We start from the raw sequence: 15,443 nt of genomic DNA, 5'->3' as shown, positions 1-15,443 counted from the left end.
TAGGTGGGTCAGGGGGGTCGGGGTCAGGGGTTAGAGGTCAGTGGTCAAGGCGGGCGGGTCTTAAAGGGGTGTGTTGTCATTTTTGGAGGAGCGCGACTGGGAGCTTTTACTGTGTCCGTTGCTGCGGGTGCTTGGCCGCCCCTGCGCCCGGTGAGTCCGTATGTCGGCGGTCGGGGCAGGGGCGGTAGATGATTGGTACCCACGTTCACACGGCTCCATGTTCATGTTCTGCATACTGAGGAAAGGAGTGCTCTCTCCTTGCCCCTCCTCTTCCTCCTCCTCCTCCTCTGATTGGCTGAAGCTCTGAGAGCTGTTGTCCCGTAGGCCCATTGCACGCTGGGAGACATGTCCATTGAGGCGGTTCCGACGCGGACGCCGGCGGCTCCTGATTGGTTCACGGGAGGAGGCGTACTCCTGCGTGGTCTCATAGGCCTCGTCGTCAGGGAGATGATAGGGGCTGGATGGAAGGCTGCCCGTGCTCTCTGTCAGGTAGGGTTGGCGAGGGCGACGGGGTTGCCGGTACAACCGTCCATCCTGCAGGGACAGAAGCAGAGAACGTCACACACAAGATACTCTAGTCTACAACTAACAACATCATACACTACTTACAACAACAAGGAAGTGGAAAATATGACTCATGAATGGCCTGCTCATGAATGGCCTGCTTTCTGCCATGTGTGTAGTCGCTAGTGAGTGTAGCGGCAGGGTCATGGTCACCTGGGGGCATCTCAGTAGGGGCTGGTCGTCATCCCGCTGGTAGGCTGCGGCGGCAGGCGGCAGGGCGAGGGCGTGGCCTGTGTTGGGGGATGTGATTTGGAAGGTGGGCACTTGGGGGGCAGTGGGGGGTAGTGGAACTCAATGGGCGACAGACGGGCTGGTGTGGTCAATGCTGACACGTACCTGTGGGGAGGGGAGGGGGGAAACAGAGACACACACACAAAACTGTATTAAATCTAGTTCAGAGGCCCAAAACTGAGACAGTAGACAAGTAGTCATTCTGTAGTTTATACAAGTACACATCGTGGGCAAACATTCATACTAGTCGTCCCACCTGTCACTGTGAGGTGAGTCTCTCAGAGAGTCGTAGGAGTCTCCATACTGCAGGCTGGCTCCCTCAGAACAGCCCCAGTAGGCGGCCCTCCGTGCCCGTGCCTCCATGCAGGTCGGGCTGCTGCATTTACTGGTGCCCACTGATGAGGAGAGCGCCCCTGACTGGCAGTCTGAGTTCATACTGTCTGTCCTCTCTATACTCCACGTCCGCTCCTCATGTCTACGGGGAGAGGGGAGAGAGAGAAACAGAGATAGAAGTAAATAACGAGAGGGCTTTATGAAATTTCTGAGCAACAGAAATGTCCTGACGTGTGTGTGCTTGTGTGTGTACTGTCTATGTATGTGTGTGCTTGTGCTTGTGTGTGTGTCTATGTGTGTGTGTCTATGTGTGTGTGTATGTCTATGTATGTGTATGCCACTACAGCACCTGGAGTTGTGGGAGACTGTAGATGAGTGGTGGGATCTGGTGGACATTCGGCTTCCTGCGTAGTTTACAGCTTCTTCTGGTCCATGCTGTATAATACTACACTCTGTGGTAGGAGCGTTCTTTGAGATGTACTGTGAAAGGAAGAGAGAGATATGCATTGTGGGAGCTGTATAGGTATGGGCGATATGGCAATCTGTCTCTCTCTCCCACGGCTTGCAGACAGTCCTGGCTCTAGACATATGCTGTGTCGGCAGGCTTCCGGCCAAACTGGAATAAGAACGTGTTATAACACCCGTTACAATCAAAATAATTCTGTTTCTGAGCCTGTGGTATCTTGTAGGCCCTGTACACACTCAGTTTGTACAACTGGTGTACAATGCATTTGTCAAAACAATTGTGATCCAAAGGAAGGTTCGTCTGCGCAAAAGTGTTTACACAGCGGTTGTGGAGACACCGCAAGTGTTTTTATGCAGACAAACTCTCTGTAGTATAACAGAAATAACCATTGTATCACAACCGTTGTGTCAAATGTATTGTACATCAGTTGTACAACCTGAGTGTGTACGGGGCTGTAGTGACTCACGTCCACCATGGGGATCTCTTCAGGCCCTGGCCCAGGGTGGTTGGGACCGTTAGCCAGCATGCGGTTGGGCTGCTCCACACACTGGTTCTGGTTGACGTTCTGGTTCAGGTGGCCATGTATCTTCTTCCTCTGTTTCCTGTAGGACATATGCAAGAAAAAGTGTAATGTGTTATTGTTCTAGAAGATATTGAGGAAGATAGTAGATAAGAACAGAAAAAGTTTATCAGAAAATGTATATAAATACAAACTACAGTTTGACAGGAATGCACTCATTTTACAAATTCTGTTCTGTCTGTCATTGAAATATCCGGCTTCAAACATTAACACATTTAAAAAATATATATAATTAGTTAGTAAAGCTCATCTAAGAAGTTTAAAAGCTTAATTTCTGACTGTGACATTGTAGCTGTGATCACTGGCAGTCAGTGAATGCCTCCTGGGCTCTGTGAGGAACTGGTTGAAATCATTTCAACCAGTTGTGCCCGGCTGGGTGGGCTCTGTACAGTACCAGTACGTACTTGGTTTTGCAGTATGCCACCACACAGACCATGCCCACTACCAACAGTGCCACACAGATGCCTGTGATGGTCAACACCCGCCGCTGGTACAGCTCCTCTGCCTCTGTGAACAAACCACACACACACACACACACACACACACACACACACACACACACACACACACACACACACACACACACACACACACACACACACACACACACACACACACACACACACACACACACACACACACACACACACACACACACACACACACACACACACACACGTGTGAGCGCTACTCTACGGAAATAATCAAACAAAATCTAATTCAGCACCTCCTCTTTCCCTCCATACTCATCACTAACCTCTGACCTCTAACCTCCCTGAAAGTAACCAATCGTCTTTCTCCTCCAGCTTAGTAGTGCTAACCTTAGACAAAAGAAAAACTAACCATGATGGTACCAACCCCGTAGGCTAACAGTGGCTTAGCCACAACATAGACTGTTTCAGTCAGGGTGGTGCTTATATTTGTCCTGTTTCATACATGTACAAGTGTGTAACAGTGCAACAGTTCAACAATAGTAGACTCTTTTTTTTACTGGCAATGTTTGCTTCTGTAGGCTTACTGTATGTCAAGTTCAAACAATCTCTCAGAAACTAGGCCTCATCCTACATAGACCTTTATGTTGCAATGTGTGGTTGGTCTGGATTCCTCCTCTGCTTTCCCTACGTGCACAAATGTACCACAATGTCTATGGAATGTATGTCAAAGAGGTCTAATGACACATGCCTGTATGATGGAATCAGATGATAATCATAAGAAAAAAAGCATTTTAGAGCAAAAACACCACAATGGTTTGGGGATATTCATAAAACTCACCGCCAACTAAATAAACACCTTTAAATTAAACCAGAGAATGCACAAATATAAAACACAGATAACTCACAATCCCCATATGTTAACAAGGGAAATATATTGTAGCTTTTGCATGAGAGTTATCATTATTTTTCAAGGTTAAATGTGGGTTTCTGATCTTTTTTTGTCAGTTAAAAAGTGTAGCTAGTGTGAATCTCTGTTGTCATGGTGAAGCTTTATGAAAACCTCCCTGTCAGGTGTTCTGATGGCATTTAAATGACCAATGAGCAGAAGGCTCGTTGTGGTGGAACATTGTCAGCAGATAAGTCACAACGACAGAGGAAAACAAACAGAACATGGGGAGAGAGGGAACGAAAGAAAGAAAGAGTGGACAAAGGAAGATGAAAGGTGGCGACGGCCAGATAGTGGAGGAAGATTGTCTGGGAAGGTGTGTGTGTGTGTGTGTGTGTGTGTGTGTGTGTGTGTGTGTGTGTGTGTGTGTGTGTGTGTGTGTGTGTGTGTGTGTGTGTGTGTGTGTGTGTGTGTGGGGGGGAGGTGGGGGTCTAAAATGGGGTGGTGATGGGGTTTTAGTGCTAAAGGTCGGGGAAGGGGTGCTGTATAGAGAGCCTTAGCCAAGCATTGTATGTGTGTCACAGAAGAGGGTACTGATAGGGGAAGGGATTGGTGGTTGGCTGCTACTGAAGGAGCTAGGTCACTATCACTTACAGGAGCCTCTGATTCAATGCCAATCAACTGGGTCATGGTAGACCTACCACAGCTGTGTGTCTTATGAGACGGGCTATTTTCTCAGGTGTGGTGTTACTGATAACCATCAGCGAATTTCTGTCAAGTTTGTCTCTCTGACTCAAAAGTACACAATTTAAAATGAATTTTGCCTCACTCAGGTAAAGATATTGTGCCTGCATTGTAATATCTTCTACTTATATGTTCCTCTCGGGCATCAACATGTCTGCAGCTTTGCTATCTCCCTCTCTACAGTAATATTTTGGAGTGTACTACAAAGCATTGTTTCTAGGTTTTCTATAACTGAGAGAGAGGGCTAGCATACATGCAGAGGGACAAGTGTCTTTGGACCAGGTAGGTTAGCGGGCGAGTGACAGATCAACAGATCAGAGAAGAGCTACTGGTTCTAGAGAGATGGTAGTAGTAATGTGTGACTGTGAGAGGATCTTGGCAACTCTTAAAATTAATAATATACATTCAAATGAATAATTGTTCCATACCCATAAATTCAATTCCAAGATGCTCTGCCAACGCAGAAAGTTGGACACAATGAAAAGGAAAGAGAAAAAGTTTCAGATAGTGATCGTCTACATTGGAACATAGATATATAGATAGTAGATACTAAACCATGAGGTTAGTATGGAATCTTTCGGTGACATAACAATCGTGATTAGCAGGTGTCACGTCCAGTAACAGACAGACAACGCGGACAGCCGCGGCTCTGTGACCCCAGAAACTAAAGAAAAGGAAAGAAAGAAGCATAACTAATAAAAGAGAGAGGGAAGCAGGCAGGAGACATGCAGAGACAGAGACAGCCACTTCACTTACTGCCATATTTACTAGACTTCATTTCTGGGGTAAACATATTTTGTTTTGTGTGGATAAAATCAAAGAAAAAAGAAAGGAAAAAAGTGTGTTACTTTCCAACGTAAAAACACAGTATTGTAGATGTTGGTTGGCACAGAAATGGGAACAGCTTTGTAGGTCGACAGATTAATGACAAGTTGTAATTGTGTCCTATTGTTTCTTGTGTTATATCACTTTATCGCTCTGACACCTTTCATCTGAAATTATTAGGATCAAATATGACAAAGGTGTTTTCTATCAGCACAGCATGAGCAATAGCACTAGTAAGATATGTGTGTTTCTTAACTTGGTATGATGTGAATCGTGCCATCAATGATAGCTTAAAGACGTTTTTTTAACCATATTTATGCATGCATATATAGATATATACAATACTGTATGTACAGGGAACTGCCAAAATAAAGGAAACAGTTGAGTAAATGAGGGATACAAAGTATATTGAAAGCAGGTGCTTCCCCACAGCTGTGGTTCCTGAGTTAATAAAGCAATTACATTTACATTACATTTAAGTCATTTAGCAGACGCTCTTATCCAGAGCGACTTACAAATTGGTGCATACACCTAACATTCCATCATGCTCAGGGTCATGTATAAAAAAATATTTTTGGCTACCATGGCTATGCTCCTATAGGATGACAATGCCCCCATCCACAGGGCACGAGTGGTCACTGAATGGGTTGATGAGCATGAAAATGATGTAAACCATACGCCATGGCCGTCTCAGTCACCAGATCTCAACCCAATTGACAGCATTTTTCACCACCATCAACACAAGATACTTGTAGAATATATGCCAAGGTGCATTGAAACTATTCTGGCTCGTGGTGCCCAACTCCCTATTAAGACACTTTATGTTGGTGTTTCCTTTATTTTGGCAATTAACTGTATATTCATATTGTGCTCCAAGTCCCCATTAGCTGTTCTCTAGTCTTAAACCAACAATGACAAACCCGTTCAAAGTGCTCTTCTCATCTATGTGGCCTACTAGTGGCAAGGAAACACTCACATAGAGTACCAGTCAAAAGTTTGGACACACCTACTCATTCAAGGGTTTTTCTTTATTTGTGCTATTTTCTACATTGTAGACATCAAAACTATGAAATAACATATGGAATCATGTAGTAACCAATTTTTTTTAAACAAATCAAAATATATTTTAGATTCTTCAAAGTAGCCACCCTTTGCCTTGATGGCAGCTTCGTACACTCTTGGGATTCTCTCAACCAGCTTCACCTGGAATGCTTTTCCAACAGTCTGAAGGAGTTCCCACATATGCTGAGCACTTTTTGGCTGCTTTTCCTTCCCTTTGCGGTCCAACTCATCCCAAACCATCTCAATTGGGTTGAGGTCGGGTGATTGTGGAGGCCAGGTCATCTGATGCAGCACTTTCCTTCTTGGTCAAATAGCCCTTACACAGCCTGGTGGTGTGTTGTGTCATTGTCCTGTAGAAAAACAAATGATAGTCACACTAAGCGCAAACCAAATGGGATGGCGTATCGCTGCAGAATGCTGTGGTAGCCATGCTGGTTAAGTGTGCCTTGAATTCAAAATAAATCACAGACAGTGTCACCAGCAAAGCACCCCCACGCCATCACACCTCCTCCTCCATGCTTCACGGTAGGCACGACCACACATGCGAGATCATCCGTTCACCTACTCTGCGTCTCACAAAGACATGATGGTTGGAACCAAAAATCTCAATTAGGACAGATTTCCACGGTTCTAACGTCCATTGCTCGTGTTTCTTGGCCCAAGCAAGTCTTTTCTTCTTAATGATGTCCTTTAGTGGTGGTTTCTTGGCAGCAATTCGACCATGGAGGCCTGATTCACAGAGTCTCCTTTGAACAGTTGATGTTGAGATGTGTCTGTTACTTGAACTCTGTGAAGCATTTTTTTGGCCTGCAGTTTTTGAGTCTGGTAACTCTAATGAACTTATCCTCTGCAGCAGAGGTAACTCTGGGTCTTCCTTTCCTGTGACAGTCCTCATGTGACAGTCCTCTAGCCAGTTTCATCATAGCGCTTGATCTTTTTTTGCGACTGAAATTCTGGATTGACTGACCTTCATGTCTTAAAGTATTGATGAACTGTCGTTTCTCTTTGATTATTTGAGCTGTTCTTGCCATAATATGAACTTGGTCTTTTACCAAATAGGGCTATTTTCTGTATACCACCCCTACCTTGTCACAACACAACTGATTGGCTAAAATGCATCAAGAAGGAAAGAAATTCCACAAATTAATTTTTAACAAGCCACACCTGTTAATTGAAAATCATTCCAGGTGACTACCTCATGAAGCTGGTTGAGAGAATGCCAAGAGTGTGCAAATCTGTCATCATGGCAAAGGGTGGCAACTTGGAAGAATATGAAATATAAAATATTTTTTGATTTGTATAACACTTTTTTTTTTACTGCATGATTCCATGTGTGTTATTTAATATTTTCATGTCTTCATTACTTTCTACAATGTAGAAAATAGTAAAAACAAATAAAAACCCTTTAATGAGTAGATGTGTCCAAACTTTTGACCAGTACTGTAGTTACCTGAACATGGTAAACAGGACATTGATGGGGCAAACAAACCAAGAATTTTAATGATTTGAATATAAGAACTGTCTTAGGATGAGCTCTCTGGATGAAACATTATGACAATGGGTTATCAGTTGCCCATTTGCAGCAAAACTACTGGCTACTTCACTAACATCTCGTCAGAACATCACAGATAACTACCGGTCTTCGTATCAAGAATTGCATCAAGCCATCCAAGCTGCATATCAGGTGAACCCTGTATATTCCATTCAATGTATCATCCAATCTCTGCTGCAGCTTACTGTGTAGCATATGATCAGGAGGACATGCATAGAGACCTATATGTTAACTCTGCTATCTGTTTCTCTGCATGCACCTCTGTCTATTAATGAGGGGTCTACTGGTTAAGTCCCTGTGTAAAGGACCAGCACGATGGACAACAGAGGAAGGGATAGACACAAAGGCATGCACATACAGTGCCTTGCAAAAATATTAATCCCCTTGGCATTTTTACTATTTTGTTGCATTACAACCTGTAATATTTGGATTTCATGTAATGGACATACACAAAATAGTCCAAATTGGTGAAGTGAAATGAAAAAAATGCTTGTTTCATAAAATGTAAAAACAATTAAAAAAGCAAAAGACGTATTCAGCCCCTTTGCTATTAAACCCCTAAATAAGATCTGGTGCAGCCAATTACCTTCAGAAGTCACATAATTAGTTAAATAAAGTCCACCTGTGTGCAATCTAAGTGTCACATGATCTGTCACATGATCTCAGTATATATACACCTGTTCTGAAAGGCCCTAGAGTCTGCAACACCACTAAGCAAGGAGCACCACCAAGCAAGCGGCACCATGAAGACCAAGGAGCTCTCCAAACAGGTCAGGGACAAAGTTGTGGAGAAGTACAGATTGGGTTGGGTTCGGGTTGGGTTATAAAAAAATGATCTGAAACTTTGAACATCCCACGGAGCACCATTAAATCCATTATTTAAAAAATTGAACGAATATGGCACCACAACAAACCTGACAAGAGAGGGGCCGCCCACCAAAACTCACAGACCAGGCAAGGAAGGCATTAATCAGAGGCAACAAAGAGATCAAAGATAACCCCGAGGGAGCTGCAAAGCTCCACAGCGGAGAGAGGAGTATCTGTCCATAGGACCACTTTAAGCCGTATTCTCCACTGAGCTGGGCTTTATGGAAGAGTGGCCAGGAAAAAGCCATTGCTTAAAGAAAAAAATAAGCAAACACGTTTGGTGATCGCCAAAATCGCATGTGGGATTCTCCCCAAACATTTGGAAGAAGGTAATCTGGTCAGATGAGACTAACATTTTTGGCCATCAAGGAAAACGCTAAGTCTGGCGCAAACCCAAAACCTCTTATCACCCCAAGAATACCATCCCCACAGTGAAGCATGGTGGTGGCAGCATCATGCTTTTGTTTTTAATCGGCAGGGACTGGGTAACTGGTCAGAACAGAAGGAATGATGGATGGCACTAAATACAGGGAAATTCTTGAGGGAAACCTGTTTCAGTCTTCCAGAGATTTTAGACTGGGCCGGAGGTTCCCCTTCCAGCAGGACAATGACCCTAAGCATACTGTTAAACAACACTCGAGTGGTTTAAGGGGAAACATTTAAATGTCTTGGAATGGCCTAGTCAAAGCCCAGACCTCAATCGAATTGAGGATCTGTGGTATGACTTAAAGATTGCTGTACAACAGCGGAACCCATACAACTTGAAGGAGCTGGAGCAGTTTTGCCTTGAAGAATGGACAAAAATCCCAGTGGCTAGATGTGCCAACCTTACAGAGACATACCCCAAGAGACTTGCAGCAGTAATTGCTGCAAAAGGTGTCTCTACAAAGTATTCACTTTGGGGGGGAGGGGGGTGAATAATTATGCACGTTCAAGTTTTTTATATTTTTTGTCATATTTCTTGTTTGTTTCACAATAAAAAATATGTTGCATCTTCAAAGTGTTAGGCATGCTGTGTAAATGTAAATGATACAAACCCCCCAAAAATCTATTTTAATTCGAGGTTGTAAGGCAACAAAATAGGAAAAATACCAAGGGGGTTGAATACTCTTGCAAGCCACTGAACACACACACACACACACACACACACACACACACACACACACACACACACACACACACACACACACACACACACACACACACACACACACACACACACACACACACACACACACACACACACACACACACACACACACACACACACACACACACACAGGTAGGTATCGCCCTCCAGAGCATGCAGCAGCGTCCCAATGAGGAAGACAGACAGACAGACAGACAGACAGACAGACAGACAGACAGACAGACAGACAGACAGACAGACAGACAGACAGACAGGAGGAAATGAACATACTGTAGAAACCTGCCATGACGGATTTTTGACAGCGATCACCTGTATAGTCATTTGGACACCTGATGGGGGAAACAAGCCACAGAAGGAGAAGAGGGAGGGAGGGAAAAAAGGAAGAGGGGGAGGGAGAGGAGGTGAAGGAGGAAGTACATATAAGGGAAAGGAGGGAGGGAGGGAGAGAGTAAGGGAGGGAGGGAGGTAGAGAGAAATGGAGGGAGGGAGAGAGCAAGGGAGGGAGGGAGGGAGGGAGGGAGGGAGAGAGGGAGGGAGGGAAGGAAGGAAGGAAGGAAGGAAGGAAGGAAGGAAGGAAGGAGAGAGCAAGAGAGGAAGGGAGGAAGAGAGCAAGAAAGGGAGGGATGGAGGGAAGGAAAAGGTTGGAGGAAGGGAGAAAGAAAGTGAGAGCGGGAGGGAGTGAGGGAGGAAGAAAGGGAGGGCAGGAGAGAGCAAAAAAGGAAGGAAGGCAGGAGGGAGGGAGGAAAAAGGGAGGAGAGGAGGGAAGGGAAGGAGAGATAAAGATAGGGAGGGAGGGACACAAGAGAGCAGAGAACATGGAGTTAGAAACAGAGCACAGCCTAATAGTATTTGTCAGAGGTAGAGGGTAGAGCGTTATGCCATTGCTATGTCATCATTACTATGGCATCATCGCTATGACATCATTGCACGCTATGACATCATCACCTGTGAAAGGCTGGAAGATGTGGACCTGCGGGAGGTGGAACAGGAGGGGTCGGAGCTAAAAGCATATCAGCAGAAACACCCACTACAGATTACTGATTGACAGGGTTTGTTTCCCGAGATGCACTTTCAAAGAGTTTGGGCTTAAAAAACTGCAAAGGCATAGTCTGCAAGGAAGCACCCCTTTGCTGAAGGACTCATAGACATCTAGGAAAGAAAGGTGGGGGATTGGAGTATACATGGGATGTCCAAGTTTTTACACTTACCGTACTGTAACTATAATGTAACTACACTGTAACTACAGTGTGTGAGTCCAGGCAGCATAATACTCCCTAACACATACATATGCTGATCCCTGATGCTCTAAAACAGCATTCAATTGAACTAGTCTCACAGGGTCTGAATATTCATAACATGCATAAAACTGTACAGGATATATTTTTTCCCTCATATAGTACCAAAGAGAAAACTTCACTGTGCATTTTGGATCAATTAAAGAAAGAACCTCTTCCTTGGAAGAGAAGAGCCCACTCAGCAATTTCCCATGCAGTTATAAATAGAGACACTGAGGCAGCATGCAAGCCCATGCTAGGACATCGCCTCTCTCTCTCTCTCTTCCTCTCACTATCTCCATCTCTCAATCTCATCCCTCTCTCTCTCTCTCTTCCTCTCACTATCTCATCCCCCCTCTCTCTCTTCCTCTCACTATCTTCATCTCTCTATCTCATCCCCTCTCTCTCTCTTCCTCTCACTATCTCCATCTCTCTATCTCACCCCCCCTCTCTCTTCCTCTCACTATCTCCATCTCTCGATCTCATCCCTCTCTCTCTCTCTCTTCCTCTCTCTATCTCACCCCCTCTCTCTTCCTCTCACTATCTCCATCTCTCGATCTCATCCCCTCCTCTCTCTCTCTTCCTCTCACTATCTCCATCTCTCTCTCATCCCCTCCTCTCTCTCTCTTCCTCTCACTATCTCCATCTCTCTATCTCATCCCCTCTCTCTCTCTTCCTCTCACTATCTCCATCTCTCTATCTCACCCCCTCTCTCTTCCTCTCACTATCTCCATCTCTCTATCTCATCCCTCTCTCTCTCTCTCTTCCTCTCACTATCTCACCCCCCTCTCTCTCTTCCTCTCACTATCTCCATCTCTCCATCTCATCCCCTCCTCTCTCTCTCTTCCTCTCACTATCTCCATCTCTCTATCTCACCCCCTCTCTCTTCCTCTCACTATCTCCATCTCTCTATCTCACCCCCCCTCTCTCTTCCTCTCACTATCTCCATCTCTCTATCTCATCCCCCCTCTCTCTCTCTTCCTCTCACTATCTCCATCTCTCTATCTCATCCCCCTCTCTCTTTCTTCCCCTCTTTTTGTCAGCCCTGTGAACAAGACAAATAAAAAGGAAACAGTCTCCACAGAGATATAAACATCTCTTTAAAAGAAAGCTTTCATCTGAATGAAATAAAATGGCATTCCTTCATTTCTCTCTGATGCTAAAGAGGGAATGGGATTTGTCTGAGGGCTGCTAACCTCGAGCATACAATGGCAGTGCCACACCATAGCCTGCGCTAGTCTGCTTGGTTCATTCAGAACAGAGCTGATCCTTCTAAACAGACCGACATCTAGGCTAAGAGAGAACACAACATAACTCTAACTCTGTCTTTGTTTCTCTACTCTGTCACACATAACTCTAACTCTGTCCCTCTGCACACAACTCAGACACACAACTCAGGATCAGGAAGCACTATTTACAACCCCTAATTCACCGGCAACATGACTGGATACACGTCTACCTCCTACAGCCTGACAGAGTACAGTGTTCTGTGTAGGTTAGGGTATCAGCCAGCCAAGCACCCAAACACCTCAAGATATTTTGTTAGGCTGTCTGTCACAGTATGAAACGGAACAATTTTAGACTGTCTGTCTGTGGGGCCTTGTTCACCTGGGAAAAGTACATGTCTTTCATCTCTAGTATTGCTTGTTTGCTAACACATTGCTAAACAGCATGCAGCCATTCGTACAACGAGCTGGAGATATATTAGAGGGATAGGGAAAGAGAGGGAGAGAGAGCAAGAGAAAGAAGGAGAAATAGATGGAGGGAAAGACACCTAGATGTCGAGAAGCGGACAGATCAGAGATGGAGGAAAGATGAATGTTTGTCGAGAGCAAGAGAAACAGGGGTGAAGGGAGAAGAAGAAGAATGAGTTTACAATCAACGGGTAAGCCTTTAATGTTGCACCCAGACTAATCCTTGAGAGGATAATTTACAATGAACGTGATGACACTTGGCATTTAGTGTCTGGAGAAGGAGATTGGCGATTGGGTTAACAGGGTGAACAACACACAGCTGAAGCCACATAGTGACAGACACAGCAGGAGGACAGGACCCCTCACTTACTTGCATGATAGTTGGTTTATACCGTGTATGAAATAACAGTCTCCACCGTTCACACAGTACGACTTCTCTGTGTCGTTACAGCGCCGGGCGTGACTCGAGCCTGGAGACAGAGTAGTGGTCACTATGGAGGAGAGAGAGTAAGAGGAGTGGTCACTATGGAGGAGAGAGTGTAAGAGTAGTGGTCACTATGGAGGGGAGAGAGTAAGAGGAGTGGTCACTATGGAGGAGAGAGAGTAAGAGGAGTGGTCACTATGGAGGGGAGAGAGTAAGAGTAGTGGTCACTATGGAGGAAAGACAGTAAGAGTAGTGGTCACTATGGAGGAGAGAGAGTAAGAGTAGTGGTCACTATGGAGGAGAGAGAGTAAGAGTAGTGGTCACTATGGAGGAGAGAAAGTAAGAGTAGTGGTCACTATGGAGGAGAGAGAGTAAGAGTAGTGGTCACTATGGAGGAGAGAAAGTAAGAGTAGTGGTCACTATGGAGGAGAGAGAGTAAGAGTAGTGGTCACTATGGAGGAGAGAGAGTAAGAGGAGTGGTCACTATGGAGGAGAGAGAGTAAGAGGAGTGGTCACTATGGAGGGGAGAGAGTAAGAGTAGTGGTCACTATGGAGGAAAGACAGTAAGAGTAGTGGTCACTATGGAGGAGAGAGAGTAAGAGTAGTGGTCACTATGGAGGAGAGAGAGTAAGAGTAGTGGTCACTATGGAGGAGAGAAAGTAAGAGTAGTGGTCACTATGGAGGAGAGAGAGTAAGAGTAGAGGTCACTATGGAGGAGAGAAAGTAAGAGTAGTGGTCACTATGGAGGAGAGAGAGTAAGAGTAGTGGTCACTATGGAGGAGAGAGAGTAAGAGTAGTGGTCACTATGGAGGAGAGAAAGTAAGAGTAGTGGTCACTATGGAGGAGAGAGAGTAAGAGTAGTGGTCACTATGGAGGAGAGAGAGTAAGAGTAGTGGTCACTATGGAGGAGAGAAAGTAAGAGTAGTGGTCACTATGGAGGAGAGAGAGTAAGAGTAGTGGTCACTATGGAGGAGAGAAAGTAAGAGTAGTGGTCACTATGGAGGAGAGAGAGTAAGAGTAGTGGTCACTATGGAGGAGAGAGAGTAAGAGTAGTGGTCACTATGGAGGAGAGAGAGTAAGAGTAGTGGTCACTATGGAGGAGAGACAGTAAGAGTAGTGGTCACTATGGAGGAGAGAAAGTAAGAGTAGTGGTCACTATGGAGGGGAGAGAGTAAGAGTAGTGGTCACTATGGAGGAAAGACAGTAAGAGTAGTGGTCACTATGGAGGAGAGAGAGTAAGAGTAGTGGTCACTATGGAGGAGAGAGAGTAAGAGTAGTGGTCACTATGGAGGAAAGACAGTAAGAGTAGTGGTCACTATGGAGGAGAGAGTGTAAGAGTAGTGGTCACTATGGAGGGGAGAGAGTAAGAGTAGTGGTCACTATGGAGGAAAGACAGTAAGAGTAGTGGTCACTATGGAGGAGAGAGAGTAAGAGTAGTGGTCACTATGGAGGAGAGAGAGTAAGAGTAGTGGTCACTATGGAGGAGAGAAAGTAAGAGTAGTGGTCACTATGGAGGAGAGAGAGTAAGAGTAGTGGTCACTATGGAGGAGAGAAAGTAAGAGTAGTGGTCACTATGGAGGAGAGAGAGTAAGAGTAGTGGTCACTATGGAGGAGAGAGAGTAAGAGTAGTGGTCACTATGGAGGAGAGAAAGTAAGAGTAGTGGTCACTATGGAGGAGAGAGAGTAAGAGTAGTGGTCACTATGGAGAGAGAGAGTAAGAGTAGTGGTCACTATGGAGGAGAGAAAGTAAGAGTAGTGGTCACTATGGAGGAGAGAGAGTAAGAGTAGTGGTCACTATGGAGGAGAGAAAGTAAGAGTAGTGGTCACTATGGAGGAGAGAGAGTAAGAGTAGTGGTCACTATGGAGGAGAGAGAGTAAGAGTAGTGGTCACTATGGAGGAGAGAGAGTAAGAGTAGTGGTCACTATGGAGGAGAGACAGTAAGAGTAGTGGTCACTATGGAGGAGAGAAAGTAAGAGTAGTGGTTACTATGGAGGAGAGAGAGTAAGATGAGTGGTCACTATGGAGGAGAGAGAGTAAGAGGAGTGGTCACTATGGAGGAGAGAGTGTAAGAGTAGTGGTCACTATGGAGGGGAGAGAGTAAGAGTAGTGGTCACTATGGAGGAAAGACAGTAAGAGTAGTGGTCACTATGGAGGAGAGAGAGTAAGAGTAGTGGTCACTATGGAGGAGAGAGAGTAAGAGTAGTGGTCACTATGGAGGAGAGAGAGTAAGAGTAGTGTTCACTATGGAGGAGAGAAAGTAAGAGTAGTGGTCACTATGGAGGAGAGAGAGTAAGAGTAGTGGTCACTATGGAGGAGAGAAAGTAAGAGTAGTGGTCACTATGGAGGAGAGAGAGTA

At 45.0% G+C, this 15,443-nt stretch overlaps 1 pseudogene; it reads right to left on the bottom strand.

Moving 5' to 3' along the window:
• The window catches only part of LOC118383997 (pro-neuregulin-2, membrane-bound isoform-like), a 134,265-nt pseudogene that overhangs the window by 2,872 nt on the left and 115,950 nt on the right, over positions 1–15,443 (bottom strand).

Source organism: Oncorhynchus keta, chromosome 4, assembly GCF_023373465.1.
Source record: "Oncorhynchus keta strain PuntledgeMale-10-30-2019 chromosome 4, Oket_V2, whole genome shotgun sequence".
NCBI classification, from domain to species: Eukaryota; Metazoa; Chordata; class Actinopteri; order Salmoniformes; family Salmonidae; genus Oncorhynchus; species Oncorhynchus keta.
This window is presented reverse-complemented; position numbering and strand designations above follow the sequence as displayed.